Raw genomic sequence first — 16,830 nt, 5'->3', positions numbered from 1 at the left:
GAGTTTCAATGATGATATTAAAAATAAATATGAACATATTCTTCATTGCCCTGTAACTCTGTCCTGGTATAATGTTTCAAGGGCTCACATTTGAGTTTGTTTTCAACAACACTGGTATCAAGGGAACAACTAACATGACAGCCTTTAACTTTTACTGCAGTGTTTCACAAACTGGCATCTGCAGACCCCTGAGGATCATTACACTCTACTTGATAAATGTTGGTTGAATAAGCAAATGATTAAGTTCTCCTCAGAGAACCCATCTCCCTGTGGCAGAATTTGGGAAATTCCCTTCCCCCAAATCCTTGTTATTCATCAGTCAGTGACAATAAGGAGTCCTCCATTTCATTTCAAGTTCTGTGTTCCATGGCCTTGAGAAGGCAGGAGTTAGAGCAGAGACACAGAAGAATCTGGGAGACTAAGCACCAGATGGGTATAAAGGCATCATTCTCCAACCCATGAAGGGAAAGCCCTATGGGAACTTGAGTTTGGGTGTCTTTAGTCAATGTAACCTTTAAGAACACACATTGATTTGCTGGCTCCAGTCCTAACATCCTATGAAGAAAATAATCCTTTAAAAGCCACAGTAATTAAGTGGCCCCACTCTCTTCCATCATCTTTTTATTCCTGATTACATTTTTCTGATGAAGACCAAGGAGTTTTGAAGCTTTCCTAGAAAAGACCCTACCATGTACATAAAGGAATGTGCAGCGTATGCATTTATTACCATAACTCTTCCTATTTCTCCTTAGTATTTCCTCACTATACTCCCCTCTCCTCCACAGAAAGGGACAGCGAGCTCTGATTAGTGAGAACTTTATGTTCCCAAGACCATGCTTTTACTGGGGGGTGCGTGCACTATGCAGATCATTGCTCATGCCTGGCACAGGCTCTTGCTCTCTTGGAACTACTCACACTTATGGAGAGTGAGCTTTCCTTCTCTGTTCTCTGTTCCCCTGAGATAAGGGCCCTGAAGGAGACCTGCCATCTCTCCCGTCTTTCTCTCTCACTCTCTGGTAACCATGTGTGAGGCCTGAAGTTTTTTCCGCAGGCTGACCTTGTATCGCTGGTCTGTTTTGCTGACCCAGCTCTCCCTGCAGGGCTTATTTTGAAATAAAAATAAAAAGTTTTCATTAGGCTTTAGTTGTAAGCTACTTTCTGTAACATACTTTATCAGGAGCCCTGCAATAGGAGGACAATTGGGCACCTGATTAGCCATTAGCAAAGCTAATATCTTGTCACATTTAGCTAGTGATCCTTGTGTGTATCCTCTATTTTTGTGACATGGAGGAAAAGAGGAATGATGAGTCCAAAGCCCGATTTTAATCTCCAAAACCAGATTTTAAGGGATTCTTCCTAAATCATGCTGTGTGTTTTCTTACTTAGATGCTATACAGAGGCAAAGATATAAATGAAAGATATCTTCTGGTACACAAAAGTGGCCTGGAACCTTTGAGCAAGAACAAGATGAGGCGGATTATGATAAAAGATTGCCTAAAAATATAAACTCCACTTGGATTTTTGGGGATGATATTGGAAAAGGAAGAATAACAGTGATTTCTCCCACCATCTGCTTTGTTACCTCCTGTGATTAATTCTCAGGGGAGCTATTTATACACAAGAGATATATAGAAAGTTAGCAAACGTCAGAGGGAAATGTCATTTTCACCAAGGGCATAAAAACAACCACAGCCACTAAACCAAAATCCTTAAATCTAACCTATCTACACACTGAACCTACCACAACTCACGGAACTGAATACCAGCCTTATTGGTGCTTTTGGAAAATCTAGTAATTTCAATAATATTTTGGCTACACACTCATAATATCACTATGTGGAAATAAATCCAGATATAAGGATAATCTCTAAATTATATATATATATATAAAATTTTATTTTAAGAATTGGTAAATGAGTTGTGCAAAATTAATGTAGCCACTGAAATAGTCCTGCAGAGAATGGAATTGGGAGTTTGATGAAAATCTTCTGATATCTAAATTTATAAAGTCACAGTTTACTACAGTAAATGCAAAAGATGTATTTTGGGTAAACATTATTACACATGGCAATCAAACTGAAGATATTTAGTGACTGTAGCTTCTTAAATATCCTCAATCCAGAACAGGAAGGAAGGAAGGAAGGAAGGAAGGAAGGAAGGAAAGAGGAGAGAAGAAAAAGAGGCTTGTTATGGTTTATTCAAGTTCTAATTGATCCATTCTGCATTTCCTGGAAAGACATAAAATTGGAGATATACATAGATAGATAAAGATAAAGATATACATATACATATAGTAGTATATATGGAGATATATATACATAGTATATATGAAAATATATACATACTATATATTTTTTCTATATATATATGACATATATGGTATATGTATTTCATAAAGTAACAGATTTTCTATATGGACAGTTTGGGGTTCCAATTACAGCTTTGCCTTTAAAGATTTTATTTATTCATTTATTAGAAAGAGAGAGAGAGCACAAGCAGGGGGAGTAGCAGGCAGAGGGAGAAGCAGATTCCCCACTGAGCAGGGAGACTGATGCAGGGCTTGGTCCCAGGACCCCAGGATCATGACCTGAGTCAAAAGCAGATGCTTAAGAGACTGAGCCATCCATATGCCCCTAAAATGGGCTTCATCTTATCTTTGTAAGTTGGTTCCTAGGATTAAATAACATGGCAAAGTGCCCGTTATCTAATAGGCATATAACAAAGTTTTGTCTCCTTCCTTTTTAACACTACCTTACCTAACTATTCTACTAGACTACAAATCCTTGAGGAAGAGACTCTAATTAAATTTTGTGACTTGTACAAAGTAGTTATTCAAGAAATATTTATTGAGTGTATTAATATCTAGTTTAAGCCTAAGTTGATCCTACAGATCTAAGATATCTTAGGCTTGGGCATGTTTTTCCAAGGGGCAAAGTTAATGAACTGTAGAAAATCTAGTTGTAAAGAAACTGAGAATTTCCTAAGAGAAAAGAGAACTAACACTTCTACATGGAGGCATGTATAAGGTCATGAAATAAATTCACTGTAAAATTTGAAAATTTTGGAGGGTGGTAGTAACTTTATACTCTCCCAGAGATATACTTCCTTGTTCCTCTAATCAAGGGATGTTTGGGGGGGAAAATTTAAAAAATAATGATCTAAGTCAGGTACAGTATACCAGATACTTAGAAACCAAATTAAGATGCATTGTGCTTGGCTAGTACTTAATTTTTGAATTAATTGCCAAGATTAAAAAATTAAGAGAGTTCGTGTAAAAAATCTAGATTTGGACTTTACCAGAAAAATTAGATCTGATTATATTTGGGTCCAAATAAAATCTATATCTATATCCTAGCATGACAATAATTGGCTCAAGCTGAAGGTACTCCCTTTAAATAGAGACTATGATTTCTTTCTTGCTAAAGCACCTCCCCCCGGCCTCATTCAGTAATTTATCCACCCTCTTAGTCTTTATGGGCCCTTGCAACTCTTAACCCATGGAAAGAGAGTCAAACAGACAAACTTTGCTCAGTCAGGAGACTACAGTTTTCTAAAGGATACGTATTTTTATATTATTATTATATTATATTCTAAAGGATATGTATTTTTATTTGCATGTGTCTCTGGATTCATCTTATCATACTCCTATCAGAGATGCAGGGGGAAGCAGGGACTGAAACTAAAAACGAAATGGGTCGTTATCAATTCTGGATGTATCTGGGGGCACAAAGAGCTCTGAAAGGATACCCATGTATCAGTGTGTACCTTTCATTAACGGGAAAGAAGTTCTCTCTCCACTATGGCCTGGGCCACAGTTTCCGCTTAATGAAGTTTTCCAGAAGACTCCGTAAGTTGTCCCACAAATTTACAAAGGTGCCTGAGCAGTGCCCTGTAGGAGAGTATATAATACGAAGAAACAGTAGCCAGAAAATAAGCAGGTGCCTAAGAGAAGATGCCAGGCCTAGCTTTGGGAAAGACATTCCACAAATCAAGAGACGAGACCTGCTTAAAAGGGCATAGAACATCCCCCACCTCCAGTGAATAAGTCTCTAAAATGCATCGGGAGTGACAGCTAAGGAAATGCAGGATACAAAGAAATGAATGGTAATTTGCAGGCAAGCTACTAGAGTTTAATATTATTTTTGGACCTCTCTGCACCATTACTTTTAAATAAAATGGAGAGGAATGAGTGTTAATACAAGTGTAGAATTACACTACAAGTTCTATTTGTATGTAGCCCTGCCATTCAGGCAAAAAAAAAGGTAATAATGACTCAGAGATCAGATTGGCTCACTGGAGCACAGCAGTAGCAAAGAAAAGCCCCAAATGATTTACACAGAAGAAAGAAAAGGAAGGCAAGATTGGCTTTTTTTTTTTTTTTTTTTTTTTTACAGTGAGCCACATTTCCTTCACTTAGTCTTACTAGCAGCTATTAAAAAATTCTTTTCACCAAAATATTTAATTCATGAATTAATTCATGAGGGATAAATGAAGACATTTTTAATTTCTCGTGAAACTAAGAATGTGAATTATTACTTTTCAGTTTTTAGGATATTCATCAAAATTACTTTGAAGAAGGCTTCCATATTTCAAATGCTCTGTGATCTCCACTGTACTTTCCAGTCCTCAGCAATCCCTCAGCCCAGCCATCACAAACATCCAGAGGTTGTCCATCACCACCAGATAGATGTGTGGAACTATGAGCACTTGTTGTACATGAGCTGATTTCCATGACAAATGTATTAGTGATTCATCCTCATTGACTTTTTAAAGCATTTCAATCAGTTGTATAGAATCTACAAGTCTCTTTTTTATACTCACATTTAATCAGTTTGCCTGTTTAATTAACACATAATTACACTAAAAAGCACAACTAGCCACCCCCCCCAAAAAAAAAATTTAGGAACAAACAGCCTGTTCTTCATAAAGTAAGACTTCAACTGATGAGAGCTAGTGTCAGAGCTATAGTCAGAATACTTCAGAGGGCATTTGGAGATTTTGGTTAATCCGTAAAGTTGAGCAGGTTGAGACAGGTCTGAGATAGCCCTTTCTGTTTCACCTCCCCTTATATACAGGGATAACAGATGGCTATGTGACGATAGGGCAGCGGTTAGAATTCTTTGTTCTCCAGTAATACCCAGTGTGTAGAAATAACTGCAATATAGTAGCATCTTCATTAGTATTGAGTCTGAACCTGGGTGTGAAAGTCATGGAACTGAAAGCAAAGGGCCTTGGCTGTCTCTGAATTCACACATCTGGCCGCCTGCACCCAAAGTCTTCAGGCAGCTCTGGACACAAATCTGTCTGGTATGAGGTGCGAGTACGCCTGACTTGAGTCAGGAGCCTCTCTACTGCCCTCTGCCTATCCCTCCCTCATCCCGCTGGCACTGTGAGCATTTGGCCACAGGGCCAAGGTGCCCCTTCGTCACCTCCAGCACACATCCCTCTTCTGGCCAGAAATCAGCATCATGAGCACTCGGTATTCAGGACTTGCACACAAACTGAATATTATTCTGGGCACATCTGACTTCACATTGTAGAATTTTGGGGCCCACACTGACTAAAGAAGACCTTGTCTATCATAACCAAGATCTTGGGATTTGGCAGATTGAAAGAAATTGAAGGGGAACTTTAAATCAATGGAAATATTCAACATAAAATGAGTAAGTCAGTATGTTTACCAAAAGAAAAATAAAAGGGTTGTGTTCTGTTCTAAATAAGGCTGACAGATACAGCAGTCCATTTCCAGCACCGAACAGGTAGAAAGTTCATCATGGCAACTTTAGAGAATCATTTATATGAAGCATGTTTTCATTATTTAATACAAATTAGAGTTAATTTCTAGATGATCAGGGATGTCTGTTTTCACAAATTAGTAGGAAACATATTTCTATAACACAAAACCCATAAAATGGTTATTAGTTCGTAATAGTAATTTTGAATTCTCTAAGCATCTATATTCTTCCGTGATTCTACTACTGAAAACAGCAAGCACCCCTTACTAAGCTTTTACATTGTGAAGTCACCCTTCCAAGCCCTCTTTATACCTTCTTTTTAAATATCTTAACATCCGCTACTAATTGTCATTATTCTCACTATGATGACGGGGAAATCAAGCTCAGAGAGGTTAAGTAACTTGCCTGAATCACTCAGCTAATGAGTAGGCAGAACCAACACAAAACCCATCTTTGTTTGACATGACACCAAAGCGTATGTTTTTCCTTTGTGCTCTGCTGTTTCAGCACAGATACTCTCCAAGACTTCATTGCAGGCATTTGTGTAATAGTCTGAAACAGGCTGGGTATAGATGAAAGGGGAGCAAGTGCCACAAAAATGTGGGGACAGAATAAGATGATTTGACTTTAAGGCAGCTATGCTATGGTACAGAAAGCTTTTCAATTCATACTTGTTAGTATTTCCATGTAATAGCTTTTATAACACTACTCTGTTGAGAAGACAGATAAAAAGGGCCCCTTTTTGTGTATGTGGAGTAAAATAAAATGCCTTAGAGTTGAGTGGATATAACATAGAAGAGGCGTGATGCACTATTAAACACTGGACTTGGTGATTAAACAAAATGAATCCTCTTTTTTTTTTTTTTTTCCCCTCTGCCTTTATAAACTAGTGAGCAGACTGGTAACCTGATAAACTGGAAACCCCCACCTTCCATCTTCTCTCTTTTAAAGCAGGAAAAAAGAAGGAAAACAAACAGTCTTTATAAATAAATTAAAATTCTAACTAAAAAGCTAATTATAAGTGTATTTGTTTTGTTGGAGGTAAGGCACATCTATTATCATAAAGATAATTAACTCAGTCTGACAGATCTAATAAAAGGACAAGTTTAGCACTGGCTTAGCCGGAAGCCGAAGGCAAGCAATTTTTATAATTACTAGTTATTGTAACTGGGCTCAGAGAAAATGGTCTGTGATATTTAAACAGTAATGTTAATTTGCATTTAGACCTGCCCTTTTTTTCCCATGGAAGGATAAGTAAAAGACTGGATTAAGTACAAGAAACCTCAATAACTAAAATATTTTTAAATATATAAAAGCTTTGAGAATGAAAGCCCCTTCATCCATAAACAAAAATTTCTCTGAACTGATCATGAATGTGCTTATAAGGTAAATGTTTTAACAATTATCAAACAATCAAATAACTTAGCCTAATCTTCTAATGCATGAGAGGGATCTATCCGATCTCCAACATTGGGGTAAAGCCATTGTGTTGTGATCCTCTTTCCTTCTCCCATTTTTAGATATGAATTCTTGTGTCTACCACTGGCTAGCTTTGAATAATAAGTAAGGAGCATTGTAAATAGGCAAGAGAGAATACCAGCTCTGTAACCAATGACTTGCAGTGTTAGAAAGATAAGCACATAAAAGGATAGATAGCATGCTAAGGAGATGAATGATTTCCACTGTTACGTGGCAGCTGCCCTTAACTAAAGCTTGTTTCAACATTTCACACCAAACTCCTTCCCAGAGCAAAACAAATCAAGCTTTTTAAGAGTGGAAGTTACTCTTTAACTGCTCCTATAATAAAGGCTGTAGAAATAAGTAATAACCAGTGTCAGAAAATAAGTTCATAACACTAAGAAAAGCACTTTAAGGTAAAATACCTGTTAGTCAAGGACACATTTTATTATGTTCTACAAATATGGTGATAGAATCAGCCCATTACATTTGGTAAATATGTTGTATAATTTCTCCATGTAATGCCCTTTCTGTGTTTCTGTTAATCAAGGTGAATATTTAACCCATCAGCCTAACTAATTGCACGACCGGTACTTTAAAAAAAAAAAAATTCTGACAGACTATATGGCAAATTGTCATTTTCCCTGTGTTCTCCAGGGAAGTGTGGCTTTTGGTTTATTTCTTCACATTCTCCTTAGCTTTCCTTCATTTTAAAACCTTTTTTTTTTTTTCCAGTTTTCTGAGATTTGTAATTGGGAAAGCAAGCTTGATATGATGTCTTATTTTCACATTTGCAGTAAGGAATTATACTCTCGAATGAGGAAAAAAAGTAAAGAGACAATCCTGTAAAGGAGGACACCTCTGTTTCATCATTGGCATAGCAACATTCTTCTCCATCTGCATTTCCAGTGTTTTCTTCATTCGTTCCCACTTCTAACCTACTCTAGCATCATATATTTACTATATCATATTCTTATTACATGCCTTTATCAGATACCCTCAACTCATACTCATTAATGCAATAGACATGGAGATAGATGATCAATAAAAGGAAAAAAAAACATGAAAAGAAAAGTAGATGAGATAAAGTTTCTCAAGGCCCTCCAGTCTACGATTTGAAACCAACATAGAATCAGGCACTCATAGTACAATGTGGGACATGCATGAGGCATTAGTTCAGGGAGCTATGAAAAAAGAAGGAACCTAAACAAGATTTACAAACACAAAGTCAATCTAATTGAAAGACTCTTAAGAGTTAGAGCCAAGATAATTCCAGGAGGATGAGCTGACTGAAGGGACCTGCTGGATATACTTGCAAAGTAGTTGAGGCAACAATGAATGAAATTATTCATAGAAACCTTGCCAATGTCTGCTTATTCTTCAAAAATTAACCCTGCCCAACTCTATTCGACTCATGTTAACACTAGATAGATAATCTGACATATTTTACGTGTTGGTATGTTTCTCTGTCTTTTTTTTTTTTTTTTCTTTTGATTCCAAGTTCTTAAAAATCAAGGACCATTATTTTGGTTCCAGAACAAAACTTTACAAACACTGACAAGTTTTTGAATGCCTGCTACTGAGATATTAGAGTAATAGAGATTTAAAATATTGAAACATTCCATACCACAGAGAGGGCTCTTCTTCAGGCCACCAATTCATATTTTCATCAACCTCCACACTGCCCCAGTGGATCAGAAATGAAGCCTTATGCTTTTCTGGTAGGCAGGTTGTAGGTCCTCAAACTTACGGGTTTTCAAGTCATTTCCCTTTATCCAGGTGTCAGTGCAGTGGACAAACTGGAATTGATTCTAAGCTTTTTCAAGGTCCCATTCCAGGTCATTGCTGAAAATGTACCAGTGGCAATGGAGCTTGAAAGATGGGGAAAAAACTCACGGAAATGGTCTCCAACCTTTCTCCACATATGGGTGGGCAGAGCTCATGCTTCATTTCTTATGATTGCCAGGGGTCACTGTGTAAAGGCAGGGGTCATCTGCCTGAAATTGAAACCAAATTGACTATTATTTATACAGTCCCAGGTAGGAGTACATAGTTTTGTATGGTAGGGGAAAGGTGTTCAGAGACAAGAGGTGGAAAATCAGTGCTAAGTGTCTGCATCTTTGCCTTACAAGGACAGACTAATAAAGTGCAAATGAAATAAAATGACATGGTGTAGGTAGGAGGTCACAGGAAGCAGAACACTTCACCGAAGAGGTGTGGCTCCTTGGTTTTGCAAAACACGAACACAGTATTGTTGGTGTAATGGATCATCAGATTGCTTCAGAACAAGGTGTGGTACTTGGAGGAGAGTTTGTCTCCTTACTTGAGAGTGGAAAGGTGAGTGAGGACAGAGGAAGGGAAAGCTCAGATAGGAAGGTAGGGAAAAGAGATAAATTGTATGCAGGTCCTGACTTTGAAAGACTATGTCTTTTTTCCTTTTTTCCCCCCTCTCTCTTCTTCTTTGTCACTGAGTATAAAATGTAAATGACTGAATGAGACCTAAAACACAGAATCAGAAAAACAGCCTTATGACTTAAGATGAGCAACTTGTCTCATAATTTCCTCTTAGACATTTATTTGTGAGTGTATTGGCTAGGAGGAGGAATCTGGAAGGGCACGAGCATTACTGAAATTTTACGGAAGCCAGTTCATCCTCATTTTCACTGCCATATAATTGGCGAGACTCTCAGGAAAGAGGGTTTGATTGTTTTAAGTGTGATTCATTAGTAGAATCAGTCACAAGAGGTGGGGCAACACTGCCTACTTTAAGTGTTGTACAAAGGCTGTGCATTTTTATTAATATCCATAATTTCTCACACAACAGGCCTGTTAACACAAAGCTGCTCAGAATTAGTGTGCAATTCCTCCTCAGCTTCTAATGCAGGTCAACTTGTGGGTCTTAAAAGATTGACTATGGCTCTTTAAAAACACTCTCTGTGTTGTGGTGTGTAATTAATCATAGCAACAGAAGCAAAATATATTGTTTCCTTGCTGAGAATAGCATGTTTTCTTTGCTTATGAATTGATCCCCTAAACATTCCTCATGGGAATATATTTTTCCCTTCTAATACAAACCGGCTTTAAACTACAGATGTGCTAATCTATCTGTAGGAAGTTCCAGGGCTCATTGATTTGTGGGACGCATAGGTATTCATCTCCTTTAGATGGAAAACTGAAAGAAGGGACAATTAATTAAGTCATCCTGCTGTTATTTTTCAAAACTAGAATACAAGCAGTGACGGGAAAACCCCCCAAGGCTTTAGAGTTTGAATTCGGCTTGAACAAGCATCTGAACTTTTGCAAATTGGGTTGATATGAGGAAAAAATAAAAATACTGTGCTTCGCATTAGGGAATGCACACTCTCTACCTCTCAGACAGGTTTTTCACATTCAGTCTTCAGTTTGTGGGGCCCGCGTGGTGATGCAACCCTTACTGCCTGACTGTGGGTATATGATCTCCCCTCCAGGAGCACAGGGGTTTTCAGAAAGAGACTATTTCATGCACCACTCTTCATGCTGTTCAGTGCTTGGTCCAGTACTTACCATTGCATGCAGGTTATCCGTATCTTACATTTTCAGTAAGACTTCGATTCTTCTATTCACTTACAACCAAACAATAATTGAACATCTACTAAGCATCATCCCTAGATTCAGACAGCTCACAATTAGCAGAGACCCATGACTATTTAGGGACAAGCAAATCCTACTTTCCTATATCTCTTCTAGTTTTATAAACCAGTTAGCTTTGAGAGGAAACTTTACTATAAATCCATAATCTGCCCTATGCCCCCAAATCCTTTTGGAAGTAGGCAGGATATAGATATAAAACAAAGGAAACTATTTGTGGAATTATGCATGAAATCCTCAATTCAACTAAATACATCAAGCATTCATAAAATACAAAGGGCAAAACTAAGTCTGTTGATAGCATACCTCCTAGAGACTTCAAAAAAGCAGCAAGAAAGCTCTTTCAAATATGCATATTTAATTTTGTCCATTAACCAGGTTAGAAACATCCTGTGAAGTCCCAAATCCTCAACATTGTTGATGTGGCCTCCACGTGGTAGACCCTTCTTTTTGGCCTCCCATCTTCCTTTTCCCACTGCCGCCCTATACTCCAGATATTCTGAGTGTACCCCAGTTTTTTGAGGTGTCAGGTTCTCTCTCACCTCTGGACCTTCACATATACATAATGTTGGTTTTCCTTGAACTTCCTTCTGTACCTCTCTATTCCCTAGCTATTCCCCACCTAACCTCCAGGCCTCCATTTAAACTTTGCTCTTTCTCTAACCTTTCCTTATTTCTAGATCTGAGGCCATGTTTGGAGGCCAGAACATCATGGGCTTCTATTATCTTAATACCTAATTCATATGAATTTTTATTTAGGGTTTACCTTCTCTGATAGATTGTGAGTTCTGTGCAGGCAGAATCATATCTCTAACAAATAGCATAGAGCCTGGTACTTAACATGCACTTAATAAATACTTGTTGAATGAATAATCATATACTCTATTATCAAATTTCAACAGTATTATACAACAAAATATATTTAAATTATAAATTCACTTAAAAGTTTCTATTTTTTAGAAAATTCTTTGGGATTTGCCAGTGACTGTGGTTATTATTTTCCATGGGAGGAGTCATTTTGCTGCAGACACAATGAAATAATATAGACATTTCTACCTATGTGAAAAATAAATTTTTGATATTTTTTATTTATCAATATAAAGTATTTCAAATATGGACTTATTTCTGACATCTCAACTCTCTCAGCACTGTCTCAGAAAATAGAAGAAAAATATTGCCCTGCCTTTACCAAATATTAAAAAAGGTGCAGTTATTTGTTGTTACAATTTTCAGATAATGGTAGGTGATTTAAAATATTGGTTGAGGCAGGGATATGCTTTTTGCTTGGTTTGTCAGAGTAGAGGGGCAGAAAAATATGTAATGGATTCAGCAATAAAGACCTATATTCCAACTCTGGCTCTTTCACTTTCAAATCATGGGCAAATCATTTAAATTCTCACTGCCTCTCTTTTCCTCCCTGAAAAATGGGAATAATGTATTTCAAAGGATTCATTCAACAAATTTTCATTTAACAATCACTCTAATTTTAGGTACTATTCCAGATTCTTGAAATAAATCAGATACAAATCAAATAAATCAAAATCCTACCACTTATAGAACTTAAATTTTACGTACCGTTCAAGAAAGCACTTTCTAAATGGTGAAATACTACACAAGCACCACTGTTTTTTACTGTTTTTGTTTTGCTTTGCTTTTTTACTATCTTTCTTTGTTAACATTTATTCCTGATTCTTAAATTTAAGTTCTATGAGTGAGACCTAAAGAAATTTCACTTGTTAATGCTAACCTTGTTAACAATGTTAATCTAACATTGCCCTGATGCTTAGAAACCCTAAATGCATCACCAAATAATTTCTCTGAATTTGTTAAAGACAAAAGGCCTGAGAAGAGACATATTGAGTTGGTGTACACTTTTGGAAAATTCAGAGTACTATGATGTTAGTACAAAATATGAGTGATGGGCTTTTAGATGGTAAGTACTCAATATATGTCCACTGTCAATGATCTCAATGTCTCCACTCATTCAAATTTTCTGAGTTTATAATTCTGTAAATTCACAGCAAAATCAAAAGAAACCAAGTTATATAGCATAATAAATAAAGAAAGCCAATTGAGGTCTAGAGTACCCTATTTATATTTTCAGAAACATTAGATATTTTGGAGATGCATTAGATTAGAAAAAAAAAACAAACAAACAAACAAGGGCTCTTGACACTTCCTATGTTCAAATCCTAACCATGCCACATATTGTAACTTTGGGCAAGTTATTTTGCTCCCTTAGATTCATTTCCTTCATCTGCAAAAGGAAGATGGAAAATAGTAGGATGTGCTAAGAAAAATTAGCTGTTTGTGTTATTATTCATAGCATTATTACATTATTATTATTATTAATGATGATGGGGTTATTATTATTATTATTGATCTTATAGTACAAGACTCAATGTATTCTCGCTCAGTATATGTGTAGTATTTAGAGTATGCTATGCAGTTCAGGAATCTTACAGGGTTAGGGGTCCATTAAGACCCAGGCACACTGAGTCTCCCTATCTCATGTGAATCATTATCTATGGTTTTTATTAAATCAGATTTACAAAAAGGGCTCCCAGCTTCTGAGGGGTGGCTTTAACCTATGTCAGCAGATCCTGATCCAGGGTAAATATTGCAAAGAAGAGCTATTTGAAAACAGAAGTCTCAAAATGTCCCCAAACTAACAATCATGGCTCTTTATGGGACTTTAATAGTTCTTTCTTTTTCCCCATTGTTCAGACATTTATTTCTACATCTCAGAGGGTAAAAATGAGCAGTTAGAGAGGGTTGAGAAAAAGAAAGAAATAAAGAGAGCATGGAGAGATTTTGCTCTTATAAAATTAATCATTTTTTTCTGAAAGTAATATGTATTTATTTTAACTTGCAAAAATGTGTCAATAGAATAACCATTACCATCACCTCTCCACCCACTTGCATGTCTTTCCCATTCCATGAGATGGGTATTCCCTGAGATAGGGTGTGTTCTTCCACTCCTTTCCCTGAATTCATATGAAATTATCTGCACACTTTTATATATGAGAATGTCTGTTGCCATTGTTTATAATTATGAATATGGGATCATATATTTATTTATTTATTTATTTATTTATTTATTTATTCTTTTAGCAACCCCTTCTAATTTATTTTAGTGTAACTTTAACAATGACATTTGGTTATGATTCCATTTATATCAAGTTCAAAATCAGACAAAACTATGGTGTTAGTGGTTGAGATACTGATTTCCTTTGGGGAGGCATCAGCTGGAATGGACCGGAGGAGTCTCTAAGTAGTTGGAAACCTACAATCTATAGGTTTCCTGTATCCTGATTTGGGCAGCAGTTAAGCAGGTACATACATAAGCAAAGCATAATAAACTGATCATATATTTATATTTATATAAACATAATTGTATATTTATATAGCCACATCACATAATATAGAATGGATCTAACTCATAATAAGTGCAAAATATTTCATAGTATAGGATTTGCCACAAGTACCATCCCTCTATTGATGAATTTTCAGGTTGTTTCCAGGATTTCATATTGCTATTTCACTTTGTTGTTTTACCACAATATTAAAGCAAAGAAAATCCATGTTCATGCATATATACTAATAATTTTATTCCAATGGCATAAATTCCTCAAGAAGAGATGCAGGGCCTGAGAGCATGTTATCTTTCTAGTTGTAAAAGGTGATGGAATATGATTCACCCCAAAAATCTGTAACAGGTCATGCTCCAGCCAAAAGTGTATAAGAATGTGTTTGCCCATATCCTTAAAAATTTTGGCTAGCCCAGTGGGTAAAATAGAGCATCATGCTGTAATTTAATTTGCATTGTCCAGACTGCTAGAGAGTTTACTTTTTTTTTCATAAGTTTCTTTCACCATTTGTATATGATATTTTTAAGATTTACCTAAATGGACACTCCACATATTTCAAAGGTATTTTTAGAGATAATTCTAGACTTACAGAAGAGTTGCAAAAATAGTACAGATGTTTGTTGTATGTATACTCTTTACTAAGCTTCTGATAACATCTTACACAGGCACTGAACAGTTATCAAAATTAACATTAGTACAATATTATTAACTAAACCAAAGACCTTATTTGTATTTTGTCAGTTTTTCCACTAGCATGGTTTTTCTATTCAATTACTGAATCCAGGATTCCGCAGTGCATTTAGTTGTCACACTCTTAGTCTCCTTCAGTCTGTGACAGTTCCCAAGTTCTTCCATAACCCTGACACATTGAAGAGTATGGCCATTTTATACAATGCTCATTAATTTGTTTTATCTTATAATTTTCCATGATTCAATTGAAATTTTCTATTTGGGAAAATAATATCCAGGAAGTGATATGCCCTACTCAGTGCATCATTTCAGAAGGTATACATATACTAATATGTCTTAGGATCAATGCTAACATTGTTGATTCATTTGAGGTTGTATCTGCTAGAATTTTTAAGTTACTATTTTTACTTTGTAAGCATTGAATATTCTGAAGTGAGTAACTGGAAACAATGCATGTATCCTGCTTTTGCTACTAATTTTCAGAATCATTGATAATAACGCTTGTGGCAATTAGCTGTTGTGTCCTAATAGGGTAATTTTCTTTCTCTCTTGCCTTCAACATTTACTAATGGTAATTATTCTGTAGGGAAAAGCTGTTCCTCTCTCTCATCCATTTTTGTATTCATTTATTTATAATAGTATGGAACTTTCAATAATTCTTTTATCCTTTTTATTTTAATTAAGTACTATCACTTTGTTCAAATTGTTCCAACTTTGGACACATAGAACTCCTTCAGGTTGCCTCATGTGCCCTTTGACATGCCCACATATGTGTAAATATTATAAGATACTAAGCATATCTTGTATTTTTCCTATTTTATCCCTATAATCCACTTGTTTTGTTTGTTTTGTTTTGTTTTAATGGAGAATGTCATTTAGAAACCAATATGTGAGCAGTAGGTGTGCTCAATGCTACTGTTACATCATTCATTTTTAATTGCTTAGCAGATAGAACTAGAAAATATATGCATATATACTACCCCAGATACACACAAACACCATTTATTTCCATCTGCATATATATTTACAAAAAAGTGTGCCCCTAGTGATTCAGTTGATTCCAACTTACTACCACTGAGCTTGTTCTAACCTTTCTCACTTTCTTAATTGTATTTTATTCTTCCACTGTAAAAATGTTTCTCATTATCTGCAATGCATCTCCTCAATTGTTCAACCCTAATTTATAAATAGTTTCATACAGGTTTACCTATACCCTGTGAGAAACAAATCCACAAACAGATGTACAGTGCTTGTGTACAATTATTTTTGTCTTTAGCCCTATATTATCCACTTAAATCATTACCAGCATCCTTCCATCAGCTTTTCCCCTCCAACCTCTTCAGTGTGATGATGTGATTCGTATGTAATACAATTGGATCTGCTTGTTTCTATCTGCATTTTCTCTTTCCTCCACATTCTGTTTTTTTGTTGTTGTTCTATAGTTTTATTTTATAGATTTATTTTTACAGATCTATTTTATTTTACTTCCTAGATTTATCTTGTTTTACTTTAATTATATAGAGAAAATTCATTCTTGGTTGATACAGTTTTGTTGGATCTGACAAAGGTATATCCAGCTGTACACCTCCATAAAGAAGAGTTTAATCACCTTCAAAATTCCCTCATGATAGCCCTTTCTATATTGAAAATCATGTCATCTGCAAACAAAGACAGTTCTATAGATCCCTTCCCCATTTGTATACTTTTTATTGTCTTAGTGCATTAGCTAGGACTTCCATTACATTGCTGAATTAGGAAAGGAGAGAGAGATGATCCTAGCTCTGTTCCTGCTTTTAGTGGGAAAGCATCTATTTTGTCATCATTAAGTATAAACTTAACTGTACGTTTTTTGTAAGTGTTCTTTATCAAGTTGGAGAAGTACTCTTTTATTCTTATTTGCTGAAAGTTTTTATTTTAAATGGGTCTGGATCCTCTTAAATACTTATTTA

Source organism: Mustela erminea, chromosome 2 (assembly GCF_009829155.1).
Source record: "Mustela erminea isolate mMusErm1 chromosome 2, mMusErm1.Pri, whole genome shotgun sequence".
NCBI lineage: Eukaryota > Metazoa > Chordata > Mammalia > Carnivora > Mustelidae > Mustela > Mustela erminea.
This window is presented reverse-complemented; position numbering follows the sequence as displayed.